Source organism: Scyliorhinus torazame, chromosome 1, assembly GCF_047496885.1.
Source record: "Scyliorhinus torazame isolate Kashiwa2021f chromosome 1, sScyTor2.1, whole genome shotgun sequence".
Classification (NCBI taxonomy): Eukaryota; Metazoa; Chordata; class Chondrichthyes; order Carcharhiniformes; family Scyliorhinidae; genus Scyliorhinus; species Scyliorhinus torazame.
The window spans coordinates 348,232,786-348,247,784 of NC_092707.1; the positions used below are offsets into that span (position 1 = coordinate 348,232,786).

General features: G+C 51.1%; 1 long non-coding RNA gene across 1 annotated transcript in view; it reads right to left on the reverse strand.

Moving 5' to 3' along the window:
• Positions 1-12,098: 12,098 nt before the first annotated feature.
• LOC140425866 (uncharacterized) overlaps positions 12,099-14,999 on the reverse strand; it is a 192,919-nt gene continuing 190,018 nt past the window's right edge. The window contains exon 3 of the long non-coding RNA XR_011948045.1: positions 12,099-12,349. This is a non-coding gene — a long non-coding RNA (uncharacterized lncRNA). The remainder of the gene's footprint in view (positions 12,350-14,999) is intronic.

Genomic DNA, 14,999 nt, shown 5'->3' on the forward strand with positions numbered 1-14,999 from the left:
TCGTCTCGGCCCATATCACCTTTAAACGTGGAGGCAAAGATATTGGCGAAGGTACTGGCAGGTAGGCTGGAGGAGAGCCTCCCGAAGGTGATAGGTGAAGATCAGACGGGGTTTGTGAGAGGGAGGCAGCTCATTTCGGACATTAGGAAGGTATTGAACGTGGTTATGGTACTGGCAGAGGTGAAGGAAACAGAGGTGGTTATGGCATTGGACGCTGAGAAAGCGGGTAGAATGGGGGTACTTGATGGCAGTTCTGGAGCGGTTTAGGATTGGGCCCAGATTTGTGGATTGGGTAAAGCTATTAAATAAGGAGCCGAGGGCCAGTGTCCTCACAAATAACATCAGCTCAGAATACTTTCCTCTCCACCGTGGGACTAGGCAGGGATGTCCTATGTTCCCCCCTGCTGTTTGCACTAGCAATTGAGCCATTGGCCATCGCGTTAAGAAGTTTGTGGGTATGGAAAGGGATAATGCGGGGGGGGGGGGGGGGGGGGGCGGTGACAGAGCATAGGGTGTCCTGATATGCCGATGACATGTTATTATATGTGTGGAACCGAGTGTGTCAATAGGGGGAATATTGGAGCTGCTTAGGGTGTTTGGGTCTTTCTCAGGGTACAAATTTAATCCAGACAAGAGTGAATATTTTGTGGTGTCTCGGCCAGTAGTTTGGGCAGGGATGGGGGGGGGGCTGCCATTCTATTGGGCAGGGACTCACTTCAAATACCTGGGGGTGCAGTGGCTCGGGATTGGGGGGGGTCTCTAAAGTAACAACATTTCTAGTTTGGTGAGGAGGACGAAAGCTGATCTGGCAAGGTGTGATGGTCTCCCTCTGTCACTGGCGGGTCGGGTACAGGCGGTTAAAATGAATGTGCTGCCGCGATTCCTGTTTATTTTTCAAATTATGTTTTTGTCCTGTCCAAAGCTGGAGGATTACTGGAAGGAGGTTTTCCTGCAAATGCACTTTTTAGAGAGATTGAAGGGATGATTACTGTTGTGTTGGGTGTTCCGATACACAAACGAACCAACACGGTTGTAGATGGTACAACTCTGTTTTATTATTCTGTACAATAACAATTGTTAACTTCTGGCTGTGGTTCGTACTTCACCAGTTAACCTGTGGACCCAGCCCTAGCACTATCTTAGTGAGGCACCCAGCACATGGTGTATGTCTGAGTGGCACGCTGTGAGCTCTGTGCTCTGAGCTATCTCCTGGTAGAGTGAGCAGGAACTGTGGTGTTCCCTGTTTTATAGTGCGTGTGCTCTCACTGGTGATTGGCTGTGATGTTGTGTGTGTGTCGGTTGGTCCGTCCACCTGTCCATCAGTGTGTGTGTGTGATTGCACCATGATATGTTAATGTGGATATCATGACAATTACCTCGTTCATATGGGGAGGGAAGGTGGCCAGAATTAGAAATGTGCTACTACAGAGAGGAAGGTAGGTAGGAGGTTTGTGTCTTCCAAGCCTGGTGTATTATTACTGGGTGGCGAATGTGGAGAAGGTACAGAGCTGGGTCAGAGGGGTTGCCTCCCAATGGGTCAGAATGGAGGAGAGTTTGGGTAGGGGGTCGGGATTGAAGGCGCTGGCGACAGCGCTGCTCCCGATGGCCGCGGGGAGATACTCAGGGAGTCCGGTAGTAATAGCTTCATTGAGAATTTGGAGGCAGCTTCGCCAGCACTTCGGGTTGGGGGCAGGGTCAAGGGAAATGCCGATTCGGGGAACCATGGGCGGGATTCTCCACTCCAGTGCCGAAGTGGCCGCGCCGTCGTGAACGCCCTTGAGGTTCACGACGGCGTGTAATGGCCCCGATCCCGACCGACTCAGGCCCTGACAATGGGCTAGGATCGGGGCCGCGTCATCTACACGTGCCAGGCCTTGTCGCCCACGTAAAGGCGGCGCCGCATAGATGACGCGGCCGGCGCCGCATAACTGGCCAACCCGCGCATGCGTGGTTGCCGTCCTCTCTAAGTCCGCCCCGCAAGAAGATGGCGGACGAATCTTGCGGGGCCGCGGAAGGAAGGAGGTCCTCCTTCAGAGAGGACGGCCCGACGATCGGTGGGCACCGATCGCGGGCCACCCCACATTTGAGGTACCCCCCGGTGCAGGATCCCCCCCCCCCGCAGGCCGCCCCCCCCCCCCCCCAGCATTTGCGCGCTATTCCCGACGGCAGCGACCAGGTGTGGATGGCGCTGGGGGGAACCCGCCATTTTGGCCTGGCCGCTCGGGGCCCATCCGGGACTGAGAATAGCGGGGTTGCCGGAGAATCGCCATTTTGGGTGTCTCCGGCGATTTTCCAGCCTGCGGCTCGCGGAACTCAACCGGGCCGTTCCCGCGGCTTGGGAGAATCGCGGGAGGGCGTCGGACCAGCGTCACGGGAAATTTTGGCGGCCCAGGCGATTCTCCCAACCGGCGCGGGAGTGGAGAATCTCGCCCCATAGATTTGAGCCAGGAGGGTGGGATGGAAATTTTCGGAGATGGGAGGAGAAAGGAATTAGGACACTAAAAGATTTGTTTCTTGGGGGTCGGTTGCGGGATTGACGGAGCTGGGAGCGATGTATGGGCTGGAGCAGGGGGAAATGTTTCGATACATGCAGGTTCAAGATTTTGCCAGAAAGGAGATACAGAGCTGCCCAGTCGAGCCAGCTTCCACATTGCTGGAGGAGGTGCTGACGACAGGGGTACTGGAGAAGGGGTAGTATCGGCGGTTTACGGTGCTATTTTGGAGGAGGAGAAGGCGCCGCTGGAAGGGATCAAGGCAAAGTAGGAGGAAGAGTTGGGCGAGGGTATGGAGGAGGGGTTCTGGTGTGAGGTGCTCTGGAGGATGAATGCCTCCACCTCGTGTGCGAGGTTGGGGCTGATACCACTGAAGCTGGTGTATAGAGCACACCTTACAAGGGCGAGGAAGAGACGGCTCTTTGAGGGGGTTGAAAAAGTGTGTAACGTTGCGAGGGTGGGCCCTGCAAACCATGTTCATATGTTTTGGGCCTGTCCAAAGCTGGAGGATTACTGGAAGGAGGTGTTCAGGGTAATCTCTAAAGTGATGCATGTGAAACTGGACCCGGGCCCTCGGGAGGCCATATTCGGGGCGTCGGACCAGCCGGGGTTGGAAACAGGCGCGGAGGCAGATTTTGTACCCTTCGCCTCATTGATCGCGTGAAGGCGGATCCTGTTAGGGTGGAGATCAACCTCTCCACCCTGTGCCCAGGCTTGGCAGGGGGACCTGCTGGAATTCGTGACGCATGAAAAAGTCAAATTTGAACTGAGGGGAAGGATGGAGGGGCTCTACAATTCATGGGCGTTATTCATTATGCACTTTCGAGAATTGGATCACATCGAACATTGGCGATGGGCTGGGAGAGTTGGGGGGAGAGTATTAATGGTGACGATGGGTGATTCCTGATTCCTTTTTGTCATTTGTTTACGTTAACATGTGGGCTAATGTTTGGGGTTTGGTGGGAGGATGGGATTGTTATTGATACGGGGATTGACATTAAATTCATTACTGATTATTGTTTATTGTTGGGTGTAAATTTGGGAGAAAATGTGAAAAAGGAGAAAAATATATATTTTTTAAACTGCCCCTAAACTTATGTCCCTACATGAGGCTGCCTCCATTCTCCCCCACTACCCATTTCCTGACCATCGCTATATTTGCCACCCAGTAGTAATGTATAAAGTTCGGGAGAGCCAGCTACCCCCCCTCCGCCGAGCCCACTCCAGGAGCACCTTCTCCACCCGTGGGGTTTAACCGCCCACACAAACCCTGACGTCACTGAATTCACTTTCCTGAAAAACACCTTAGGAGACTCTGAAAAACAAACAAGAACCTCAGGAGGACTGTCACCTCTGCACCCTCCCTGTCAATGACAATGGGAGCGCATCCCACCTTCTAAAGTCCCCTCTCATCTGCTCCACCAACCAAGCCAGATTCAGCTTGTGCAGCTGCTCCCAACTCCGCGCCACCTGGATGCCCAAATATCCAAACTCCCCCCTCACCACCTTGAACGGCACCTCCCCCAATCTCTTCTCCTGCCCCCTCGCCTGGATCGGAAAGATCTCATTTTTACCCATATTCAATTTGTACGGCCAAGTTCCTGTAGGATCCCCATAATCCTTCCAATTCCCCCCCCCCAAAGGGTGCAAAATACACAGAAACAGATTGTCCGCGTAAGGCGAGACCATGTGCTCCACCCCCGCCACCCCCCCCCCCATACTATTCCCTGCCAGACCCTCAACGCTCTCAGCTCCATCGCCAATGGCTCTACAGCCAAGGCAAAAAGCAGCGGGGAGAGTGGACATCCCTGCCTTGTCCCCCGGTGCAGCGTAAAATAATCCAAGCACACCTGGTTCGTCCGCGCACTTGCCATCGGTGCCTGATACAGCAGCTAGACCCAATCCACAAAACCCTGCCCAAACCCACCCCCCCCCACAAATAGTCCCATTCCACCTGATCGAAGGCCTTCTCCATGTGCATGGCGACCACCACCTCCAGGTCTCATCTCTCGGGGGCATCATCATCACATATAGCAACCTCCTGATATGAGCCGCCAGATGCCTCCCCTTCATAACCCTTGTCTGGTCCTCCCCTATCACCCCTGGCACACAGTCCTCAATTCTCGAGGCCAAGATGTTGGCCAATAGCTTGGCATCCACATTTAACAGTGAGATGGGCCTATATTATTCAAACTGATCTGGATCCTTATCCCTCTTCAATATCAGAGAGATCGAGGCCTGCGACAGCGTCGGGTTGGAGCACCCCCAACTCTCTTGGCTCGTTAAACGCCTTCACCAACAAGGGCCCCAGTACCCCCGGGAACATTTTGTAAAACTTCACTTGGTATCCGTCCGGGCCCGGGGCCTTACCCGACTGAATCGCTTCCAGCCCCTCCACCACTTCTACCAGACCACCCAGCCCCTCCACCAGTTCCTCTTCCACGCTCGGGAACTCCAACCCCTCCAAAGGCCTCCTCATCCCCTCCACCCCGGCAGGGGGTTCCGACTCGTACAGCCTACTGTAGAAATCCCTAAACACCCCATTGACCCCCACAAGGTCCAAAGCCGCATCCCCCCACCCCTGTCCTTCACTTTCCCAATCTCTCTCGCTGCTTCCTGCTTCCTCAATTGATGTGCCAGCATCCTGCTCGCCTTCTCACCATATTCATATGCCTTTTCTCGCCCCCCTCAGCTGCCCAACCACCTTCCCCGTGGATAACAACCCAAACTCCATCTGCAGCTTCTGCCGCTCCTTCAGCAGTCCCGCTTCCAGGGCCTCCAAGTACCTCCTGTCCACCTGCAGGACCTGCTCCACTAGCCTTTCCATCTTCACCCGCTCACACCTTCTCCCTGTGTGCCTGTATCGAGATAAGCTCCCCTCTCACCACTGCCTTCAGTGCTTCTCACAGTGTGGCCGTCGAAACCTTCCCTGTGTCGTTTAGCTCCACATACCCCCGAATCTGGAGAAGGGGGTGTAGATAGCCTGGGTCACATTGTGATCCAAAAAGACGAGGTGTTGGGTGTCTTAAAAAATATTAAGGTAGATAAGTCCCCAGGGCCTGATGGGATCTACCCCAGAATACTGAAGGAGGCTGGAGAGGAAATTGCTGAGGCCTTGACAGAAATCTTTGGATCCTCGCTGTCTTCAGGGGATGTCCCGGAGGACTGGAGAATAGCCAATGTTGTTCCTCTGTTTAAGAAGGGGAGCAAGGATAATCCCGGGAACTACAGGCCGGTGAGCCTTACTTCAGTGGTAGGGAAATTACTGGAGAGAATTCTTCGAGACAGGATCTACTCCCATTTGGAAGCAAATGGACGTATTAGTGAGAGGCAGCACGGTTTTGTGAAGGGGAGGTCGTGTCTCACTAACTTGATAGAGTTTTTCGAGGAGGTCACTAAGATGATTGATGCAGGTAGGGCAGTAGATGTTGTCTATATGGACTTCAGTAAGGCCTTTGACAAGGTCCCTCATGGTAGACTAGTACAAAAGGTGAAGTCACACGGGATCAGGGGTGAACTGGCAAGGTGGATACAGAACTGGCTAGGCCATAGAAGGCAGAGGGTAGCAATGGAGGGATGCTTTTCTAATTGGAGGGCTGTGACCAGTGGTGTTCCACAGGGATCAGTGCTGGGACCTTTGCTCTTTGTAGTATATATAAATGATTTGGAGGAAAATGTAACTGGTCTGATTAGTAAGTTTGCAGACGACACAAAGGTTGGTGGAATTGCGGATAGCGATGAGGACTGTCGGAGGATACAGCAGGATTTAGATTGTCTGGAGACTTGGGCGGAGAGATGGCAGATGGAGTTTAATCCGGACAAATGTGAGGTAATGCATTTTGGAAGGGCTAATGCAGGTAGGGAATATACAGTGAATGGTAGAACCCTCAAGAGTATTGAAAGTCAAAGAGATCGAGGAGTACAGGTCCACAGGTCATTGAAAGGGGCAACACAGGTGGAGAAGGTAGTCAAGAAGGCACACGGCATGCTTGCCTTCATTGGCCTGGGCATTGAGTATAAGAATTGGCAAGTCATGTTGCAGCTGTATAGAACCTTAGTTAGGCCACACTTGGAGTATAGTGTTCAATTCTGGTCGCCACACTACCAGAAGGATGTGGAGGCTTTAGAGAGGGTGCAGAAGAGATTTACCAGAATGTTGCCTGGTATGGAGGGCATAAGCTATGAGGAGCGATTGAATAAACTCGGTTTGTTCTCACTGGAACGAAGGAGGTTGAGGGGCGACCTGATAGAGGTATACAAAATTATGAGGGGCATAGACAGAGTGGATAGTCAGAGGCTTTTCCCCAGGGTAGAGGGGTCAATTACTAGGGGGCATAGGTTTAAGGTGAGAGGGGCAAGGTTTAGAGTAGATGTACGAGGCAAGTTTTTTACGCAGAGGGTAGTGGGTGCCTGGAACTCACTACCGGAGGAGGTAGTGGAAGCAGGGACGATAGGGACATTTAAGGGGCATCTTGACAAATATATGAATAGGATGGGAATAGAAGGATACGGACCCAGGAAGTGTAGAAGATTGTAGTTTAGTCGGGCAGTATGGTCGGCACGGGCTTGGAGGGGCGAAGGGCCTGTTCCTGTGCTGTACATTTCTTTGTTCTTTGTTCTTTGTTAATGGCCTCTCTCACCCGTTCACACACCTCCTCATCTGACAAAAGTCCCACATCTAGCCTCCAGCGGGCGCTGGCTCCCTCCCTTATTCACCCACAAGTCCACCCAATGCGGAGCATGATCTGACACCACTATCGCCGAGTACTTCCCATCGACCACCCCCGCCAACAGCATCCTATCTAGAACAAAAAACTCAATTTGGGAGTGCACCCTGTGCACATGCGAGAAAAACGAAAATTCCTTCGCCCTCGGCCTCCCAAATCTCCACGGATCCACCCACCATGTGCTCCATAAACCCCCTCAGCTCCTTCGTTACCGCCGACACTCCCCCCGACCTCGAACTCGACCGGCCCAACCTTGGGTCTAAAACCGTATTAAAATCCCCCCCCATTACCAGCCTCTAGAGTCTAGATCGGGGATCTTCCTCAAAACCAGCCTCAAAAACTCCACATCACCCCAATTCGGAGCATAAATATTCACCAACACCACCGGCATCCCCTCTAATTTCCCACTCACCATCACATATCTCCCCCCAGAGTCAGTCACTGTACTCCACACATCGAACGCCATCCGTTTATTAATCAAAATCACCACCTTCTTCGTTTTAGAATCTAATCCCGAATGAAATACCTGCCCTACCCCCCCTTTCAAAACCTAGTCTGATCCATCACCTTCACATGTATGTCCTGTAACAGAGCTACATCTGCCTTTAGACTTTTTAAATGTGCGAAGACACGGGCCCTCTTGACCGGCCCATTCAACCCTGGCACCATGTGATCAGCCTGGTCGGGGAGCACCTCCCCCAACCCCCCAACCCACCTCCACCCCCTCCCCTGCTGATCAACCAAATTCCCTCCTGGGCCAGCCTCTAGCCTGCATCCCACACCTCCTCAGGCCCGCCCCGGGCACCTACCGTCATCGACCCCCCCATACCATATTTTAGAAACCCCACCCCTCTCAGCAGTTTCCCCCTCTCCCCCCATCACAAAATAACAACCCCAACCCCCATCAATACACCAATCACTTGCTCACCCCCCACTGTGCTTCCGTGAACTAGCCCGCCCAGCTAGCCTGGCAGTCTATGCCCATGGCGCCTAGCATCCTACCCCTCAGTGATTCCACCCCCCCCCCCCTCCGCCCCCCGCTCAACCATTCTCCCAGTTCAAACTTCACAACACCCACCAAACACAAAGAAAAGAATAACCCACCATCCCCCACCAAGAACAAACCCAGAGCAATGGCCCCAACACAGTACAAAAATAACTCAAACAAACCCCAAAGGGACAGAAAGGGAACATCTCCTCCAAGGTTCAGTATCCTCCTTCTCCAACCCGTTCACTGTCCCTGACAAAATCCATCGACTCCTGAGGCGTCCCGAAATACAGCACCCAACATTTATCGGTCACCCACAGGCGCGTCGGGTACAACATGCCAAACTTCACCCCTTTCTTAAAGAGGGCCGCTTTCACTTTATTCAAGCCCGCTTTTCACTTAGCCAATTCCACACCCAGGTATACACACAGCTCGCTGCTCTCCCAGCTACAGCGCCTCGTCTGCCTGGTCCATCTCAGGATCCGTTCCTTATCCAAGAACCGGTGCAGGCGCACCACCATCGCCCTCGGCGGCTCGTTGCCCTGCGGCTTCCTCATTGGCAAGGGCCGTATGAATGCCCCCCCCTCCCAGCAGCTTCTTGAACATTCGAGCTAAATACACGCCGGCACTCCACTCCCTCGCTGCCCTCCAGCAGTCCCACGATCGTCAAATTGTACCTGCGAGACCGATTCTCCAGGTCCTCCACTTTCTCCTGCAGCCGCCTCTGTTGATCCCGCATAAACCCCATCTCCGCCGCCATCGAGGCAAGCTGCTCCTCGTGCTCCCCCACCGTCTCCTCCACCTTCTGGATCGCCTGGCCCTGGACCTCCAGCCTCATCTCCATGCGGTCGATCCCCGTCTTTATCGGGTCCACCACCATAGCCAGGTCCTCCAAATTCTCCTTCCTCTGCTGGGTGAACTTCTCATTCAAGAAGCCCACCAGCTGCTTCATCGACCACTGGGAGGGTAGGATCAGTCCCTGACCCTCCGCCATCTTCTCCTGTGTTGCAGGCACCACCCTGGCTATCACCAACTGGTCCCTTCTTTTTCGGCCACTTCTGGTCCACAAATCCATCCACTGGTGGGACACTCTCTACTACCACCCATCCTGCACCTTTTTAAATCCAAAGATCCATTCGTTAGCCGGGGAAAAGGTCTGGAAATTCCACCACGAGCGAGAGCCACCAAAGTGCAACCACTCACATCATGGCCGCCGCCAGAAGTCCCTGAATGTGGATTTTTAAAATTGTAAACCAATGCTCATGGATTGAAGCAATATTATTTTTATAACAATTTATTTCATACAGCCTGAGGATAGCAGACTTCCATCTTCTCAGACTGGACTGGATTTGAACTCAGGCCATGGCGGCTGACTCAGCCATATTTATGATGGCACACAGGCGGTTGTACATGCAGGCAGTGTTTTCGCAAAAGCCAACACATTTCTTCATGAAGAGAATGAGGTGCGCAGTCAGGTGGATGGATTTCAAAAGGGAGCAATCTTGTTTAATCAACCTTATTGAATGTTTTAAGGAGGTACCAGAGTGAGTAGGCAATGGTAACGCAATAAAAAATAATTTATCTGGACTTCCAAAAGGCCTTTGATAAAGTGCCCCACAATAAATTAATGAATAGATCAGAGAATGTGAAGTTAGGGAACAAGTGCCAGAATAGATCGCTAGCTGGCTCCAAGCCACAAAGCAGAGAGTGAGAAAATAAAAGTCATTAAACAGAGTGACGGAAGATGGGAAGTGGTATTCCACAAGGACCAGTGCTGGGGCCGCTTCACAATTTACATGAATGATTTGGACTTTGGAATCAAAAACATGGAGCTGGATTTAAGACGATGGTGTACCGTCCGTCAGCTATGCAGCTGGTGGAAGCCCCGAGCCACCTACTTTGATGAAGGCCCGCTGAATTAAGTGCCACTCAGGCATTTAAGTGGACAGCAGTGAGCTAACCCAAGATCAAGGACTCTGGGGGTGGGTGTCCCACCTGCCCAGAGCTGCCAGTCTATCAGAGTGGGGCAGCTTTATTGAAAGGCAGTGCCTGCGAGGAAGCAGTGACTGCTGTCAGTAGGACGCCCACTCCTAGGCCGAGGATTGTCGCTGGATCCTAGGCCACAGGTGGGTGGTGATGGGAGGGTGGTCGTGGAATGGGGGTAATGTTTGGGGGGGGGGGGGGGTAGGGGCCCACAGCAAGGATTGGCGGGTGACTCTCGGTGGGGCCCCCCCATTCCTGATGTTGGATCCTTTGATCAGGCACTCTATGCATTTGAACAAGTGACTCCCCTGGGATTCCACACACAATGCTGCATGGATTTGCTTGTTGTGCTCCCCACATGATGAGTCCCCCACCCATCGCTGGGTTAGTACCGGCAACACTGGGATGACGCCCTTAAGTGGATATTGATTGCCGTCTGTTATGGCCCAGGGTTCAGAAAACTCTAAAGTATATCATGGAGATCACTTGACTTTTAATAGAATTACATAGAATTACATAGAACATACAGTGCAGAAGGAGGCCATTCGGCCCATCGAGTCTGCACCGACCCACATTAATCCCTCACTTTCACCTTATCCCCGCAACCCAATAACCCCTCCCAACCCTTATGGACACTACGGGTAATTTATCATGGCCAATCCACCTAACCTGCACGTCTTTGGACTGTGGGAGGAAACCGGAGCACCCAGAGGAAACCCACGCAGACACGGGGAGAACGTGCAAACTCCGCACAGACAGTGACCCAGCGGGGAATCGAACCTGGGACCCTGGCGCTGTGAAGCCACAGTGCTAATCACTTGTGCTACCGTGCTGCCCAAAGTTGAGGTAAGTTAACTGTGCTTCCATTCATCTGAAATGAAATGAAATGAAAATCGCTTATTGTCACGAGTAGGCTTCAATGAAGTTACTGTGAAAAGCCCCTAATCGCCACATTCCGGCGCCTGTTCGGGGAGGGTGGTACGGGAATTGAACCGTGCTGCTGGCCTGCCTTGGTCTGCTTTAAAAGCCAGCGATTTAGCCCAGAGAGCTAAACCAGCCCCTTTAGATTGTGGTTATTGGGGGCACAAGGGCCTACTTTGTAGGTGTGATGCAACAGAGATCTAAAGTACTTTTAAAACAGAACCATGTTTATTTATGAATCCAGTTAACACTTTATAAACCCACAGTAAACATCTTAACAACTATCAACACCAATAATCCCCACAGATACAATATTCTATAAGTAACCCTTCATAACTTTCCTAACAACATCCATAAGTCCAAAAGACCCTTTTTACAGAAATACAGCAGGTTTAAATTCTCTACAGAAACAGGTATTACGTTGAAATCCTCAAATGATCTGGAGACAGTCTTTAGATTGCAGAGAGAGATCACTGCTCCTTCTTGCAGTGACTGCAGCTTCTTCAACTGTGAAAACAAAACTAAAACACACAGACACACACCAGCTTTTTTGCTCAAAGCGAAAGTAAAAGCAGAGTCACAGCTCAGCTCCACCCACACACTGACATCACTGCAGCTATTTGATAAACACCCATTACTTAAAGGTACATCCACTACAACTATTTGATAAACATCCATTTCTTAAAGGTACTCTCACATGACACATGGATGTGACAGGCCTTCCCCACATAGAATAAACCGGGGTGGAGGCGGGGGGGGCAGTGAGGCCTCCACCCTCCCAACTGTCTAATTCCCCCCCCCCCCCCCGCCCTGCCTGCCCACCAAAATCACCATGGCGGGACGGCGTTAGATTCTGTTGACAATTTCTAAATTTATAGATGAAACCAAATTGTTGAGGTAGTCAATACTGAGGAGGACTGCACCAAATTACAGATGGACAGAATAGGCCAATAACTGACAAATAACATTCAACACAGATAAATGAGAGGTAGTACATTTTGGTAGGGCATTTATTACTTGGAAGATACATATCTAGGTGGTTAGAGAAACATGGGAATTTCGGAGTACAAATACATCAAGCACTAAAGGTGGCACCACAAATTAGCAAACCATAAAAAAGGTAAACCAAACACTAGGCTTTATTTCTTGACGGCTAGAATTCAGGATGTTATGTCAAGCTTGTTTACCTTGGGTAGACCACATTTGAGCGCAGTTCTGGTCTCTCCATGTTCTATGTTCTACAGAGGCCGTGGAGAGATGCAGAAAAGATTTATTAGGAGGAAAGGATTGACAAGCTCGGTCTCTTTTTTCTTAAAAAAGAATGGAAGGACAATCTTTCTTCTTATGACGATGAGCATAATTAGAGATCATCAGTACAAGTTAATCACAAAGGAATTCAGTAGGGAATACAGAGTGTTGAGAATGTGGAACCCACTACCATAGAAGACGGTTGAAGCAAATGGTATGGATGCATTTAAGGGGAAGCTCGACAAACATTTGAGGGAGAAGGGAATAAAGCATTATGATGGTAGATTTAGAATTATAGAATTCCTACATTGAAGAAGGAGGCCATTCGGCCCATCGAGTCAGCACTAACCCTCTGAAAGAGACCCCACTTAGGCTCACTCTCCCGCTCTATCCCCACAACCCCACCTAGCCTGCACATCTTTGTACACTAAGGGTTAATTTTTTAGAATGTCCATTGCACCTAACCTGCACATCTTCGGACTGCGGGAGGAAACCAGAACACCCAAAGGAAACTCACACAGATGCGGAGAGAAAGTGTCATAGCTTGGCATGGGGGCATGAGGGACCAGAGGGGTGGGTGGGGCATACATTGACATCATAGTATCATAGAATTTACAGTGCAGAAGGAGGCCATTCGGCCCATCGAGTCTGCACCAACTCTTGGAAAGAGCACCCTACCGAAGCCCACACCTCCACCCTATCCCCATAACCCCTTAACCCAGTAACCACACCCAACACTAAGGGCAATTTTGGACACCAAGGACAATTTAACATGGCCAATCCACCTAACCTGCACATCTTTGGACTGTGGGAGGAAACCGGAGCACCCGGAGGAAACCCACGCACACACGGAGAGGACGTGCAGACTCCGCACAGACAGTGACCCAAGCCAGGAATCGAACCTGGGACCCTGGAGCTGTGAAGCAATTGTGCTATCCACTATGCTACCGTGCTGCCCCAACATGGGGGCATGAGGGGCCAAAGGGATGGGTGGGGCATACATTGGCATGGGGGTGTGTGGCACGAGGAGCCACAGGAGGTAGGTGGGGGTGAATACCTTGGCATCAGGACATGAGGTGTCATACAGGTTCTTTGGATGCCATACCTTGGTATTAGGGCCCTGTGGGGCAATCACAGCTATTTGCGGTCATGGCCAGATGGGTACCTTGGCATGAGGCACGTGTGGATGATCTTTTGCACTTAGATTTCTAATGTTTCCACATGCAGGCTATAGTCTGTGACTCCTCTGAGAAGCCGTAAACTGTAACTCTGTGAAAATCTGACCCAACCCCATGACAATTGTAGAGGTCGAGGACATACCTATTTTTGCAATGGAGCCAGCTAGGTTGGGAGTGCAAGATGTGGGTTTATGGCCCAAACTGGCCAGTACTCTTTAAAGTTACTCCTGAAAATTGGAAACCTTGGGAATGGGGTCAGGGATTCCAGAATTGGGCCACCTCCACCATTTTTAACGGACTGCCAAGTGATCCTAACTCAGTGAAAATCCAGTCCTGAATGTGAAAAGATGGGATGAGGATCAAGGGGACAATAAACACCAGCATAGACTGGGAGAAGTGAATGACCTGTATCCATGCTGGATATTCAGGAATCCTGAGAGAATAGAACTTCTGTTTCTGATTGTTTGACTTACTGCATAATGAAGAATGCCTGAGAGAAGAATATACCCGTTCTAGTGCCCGCATCAAACACTGTCAGGGTCAACGTCAAGTTCTCAACTCATTATAGAGATTGCTAGATTTCTGATTAACGTTGTAAATGTTGTCACAGTCCCAGAGGACCATAGGCTGCTCTCCTGTTTGAGAGCTGACTGGTGGTGATTTAACCTGAGGGTCACCACACCTCGGGCAAGGTGCAAGGTTGAGAAGGTGGGGCCTTCGTGAATAACCTCAGCTGGTACTGGAATTGGACCCATGCTATTAGTGCCGCTCCACATCACCAACCAGCCATCCAGCCAACTGAGCTAACTGACCCCCAGTCTGATTAACAATAATGTAAAGGGTTATGGGGATAGTATGTGTAAAAGGCATTGAAGTGTCCGATCATCCATGATCGCATTGAATGGTGGAGCAGGTTTGAGGGGCTGAATGGCCTGCTCCTGTTCCTATGTTCCCAATACGGCAATGATGTTCCATTCAACTTCGGTAAATTACCAATGGCTGCACAATATCATTGAAAAATATTTTTTTATTTTCTTCTCCTCATGGCCCCAGTTGATGAGACTGGTAATTTGGTGCCAGTTAGTGGCGAGTTTTGTGCCGTACAGGTTGAGATTGTCATCAGCTCCCTTCACTTAGGGCAGCTGACAGAGCGAAAAGACCTTTATGCCACCAGCCCAGACTAGGTCGAATTGAGGTTTAAGAAGTGAACGTACACAGTTTTAACTTATGGCACTGCCTGGCCCCCTCCTACATTGACTAATTCTTATTTTAGTGTAAATGGTGTAATCAGATGTGGAATCATAGAATATCTACAGTGCTGAAGGAGGCCATTCGGCCCATCGAATCTGCACCAGCCCTCTGAAAGAGCACCCCACTCAGGCCCGCTCCCCTGTCCCATCCCCGTAACCCCACCTAGCCTTTGGATACTGTGGGGCAATTTATCATGGCCAATACACCTACC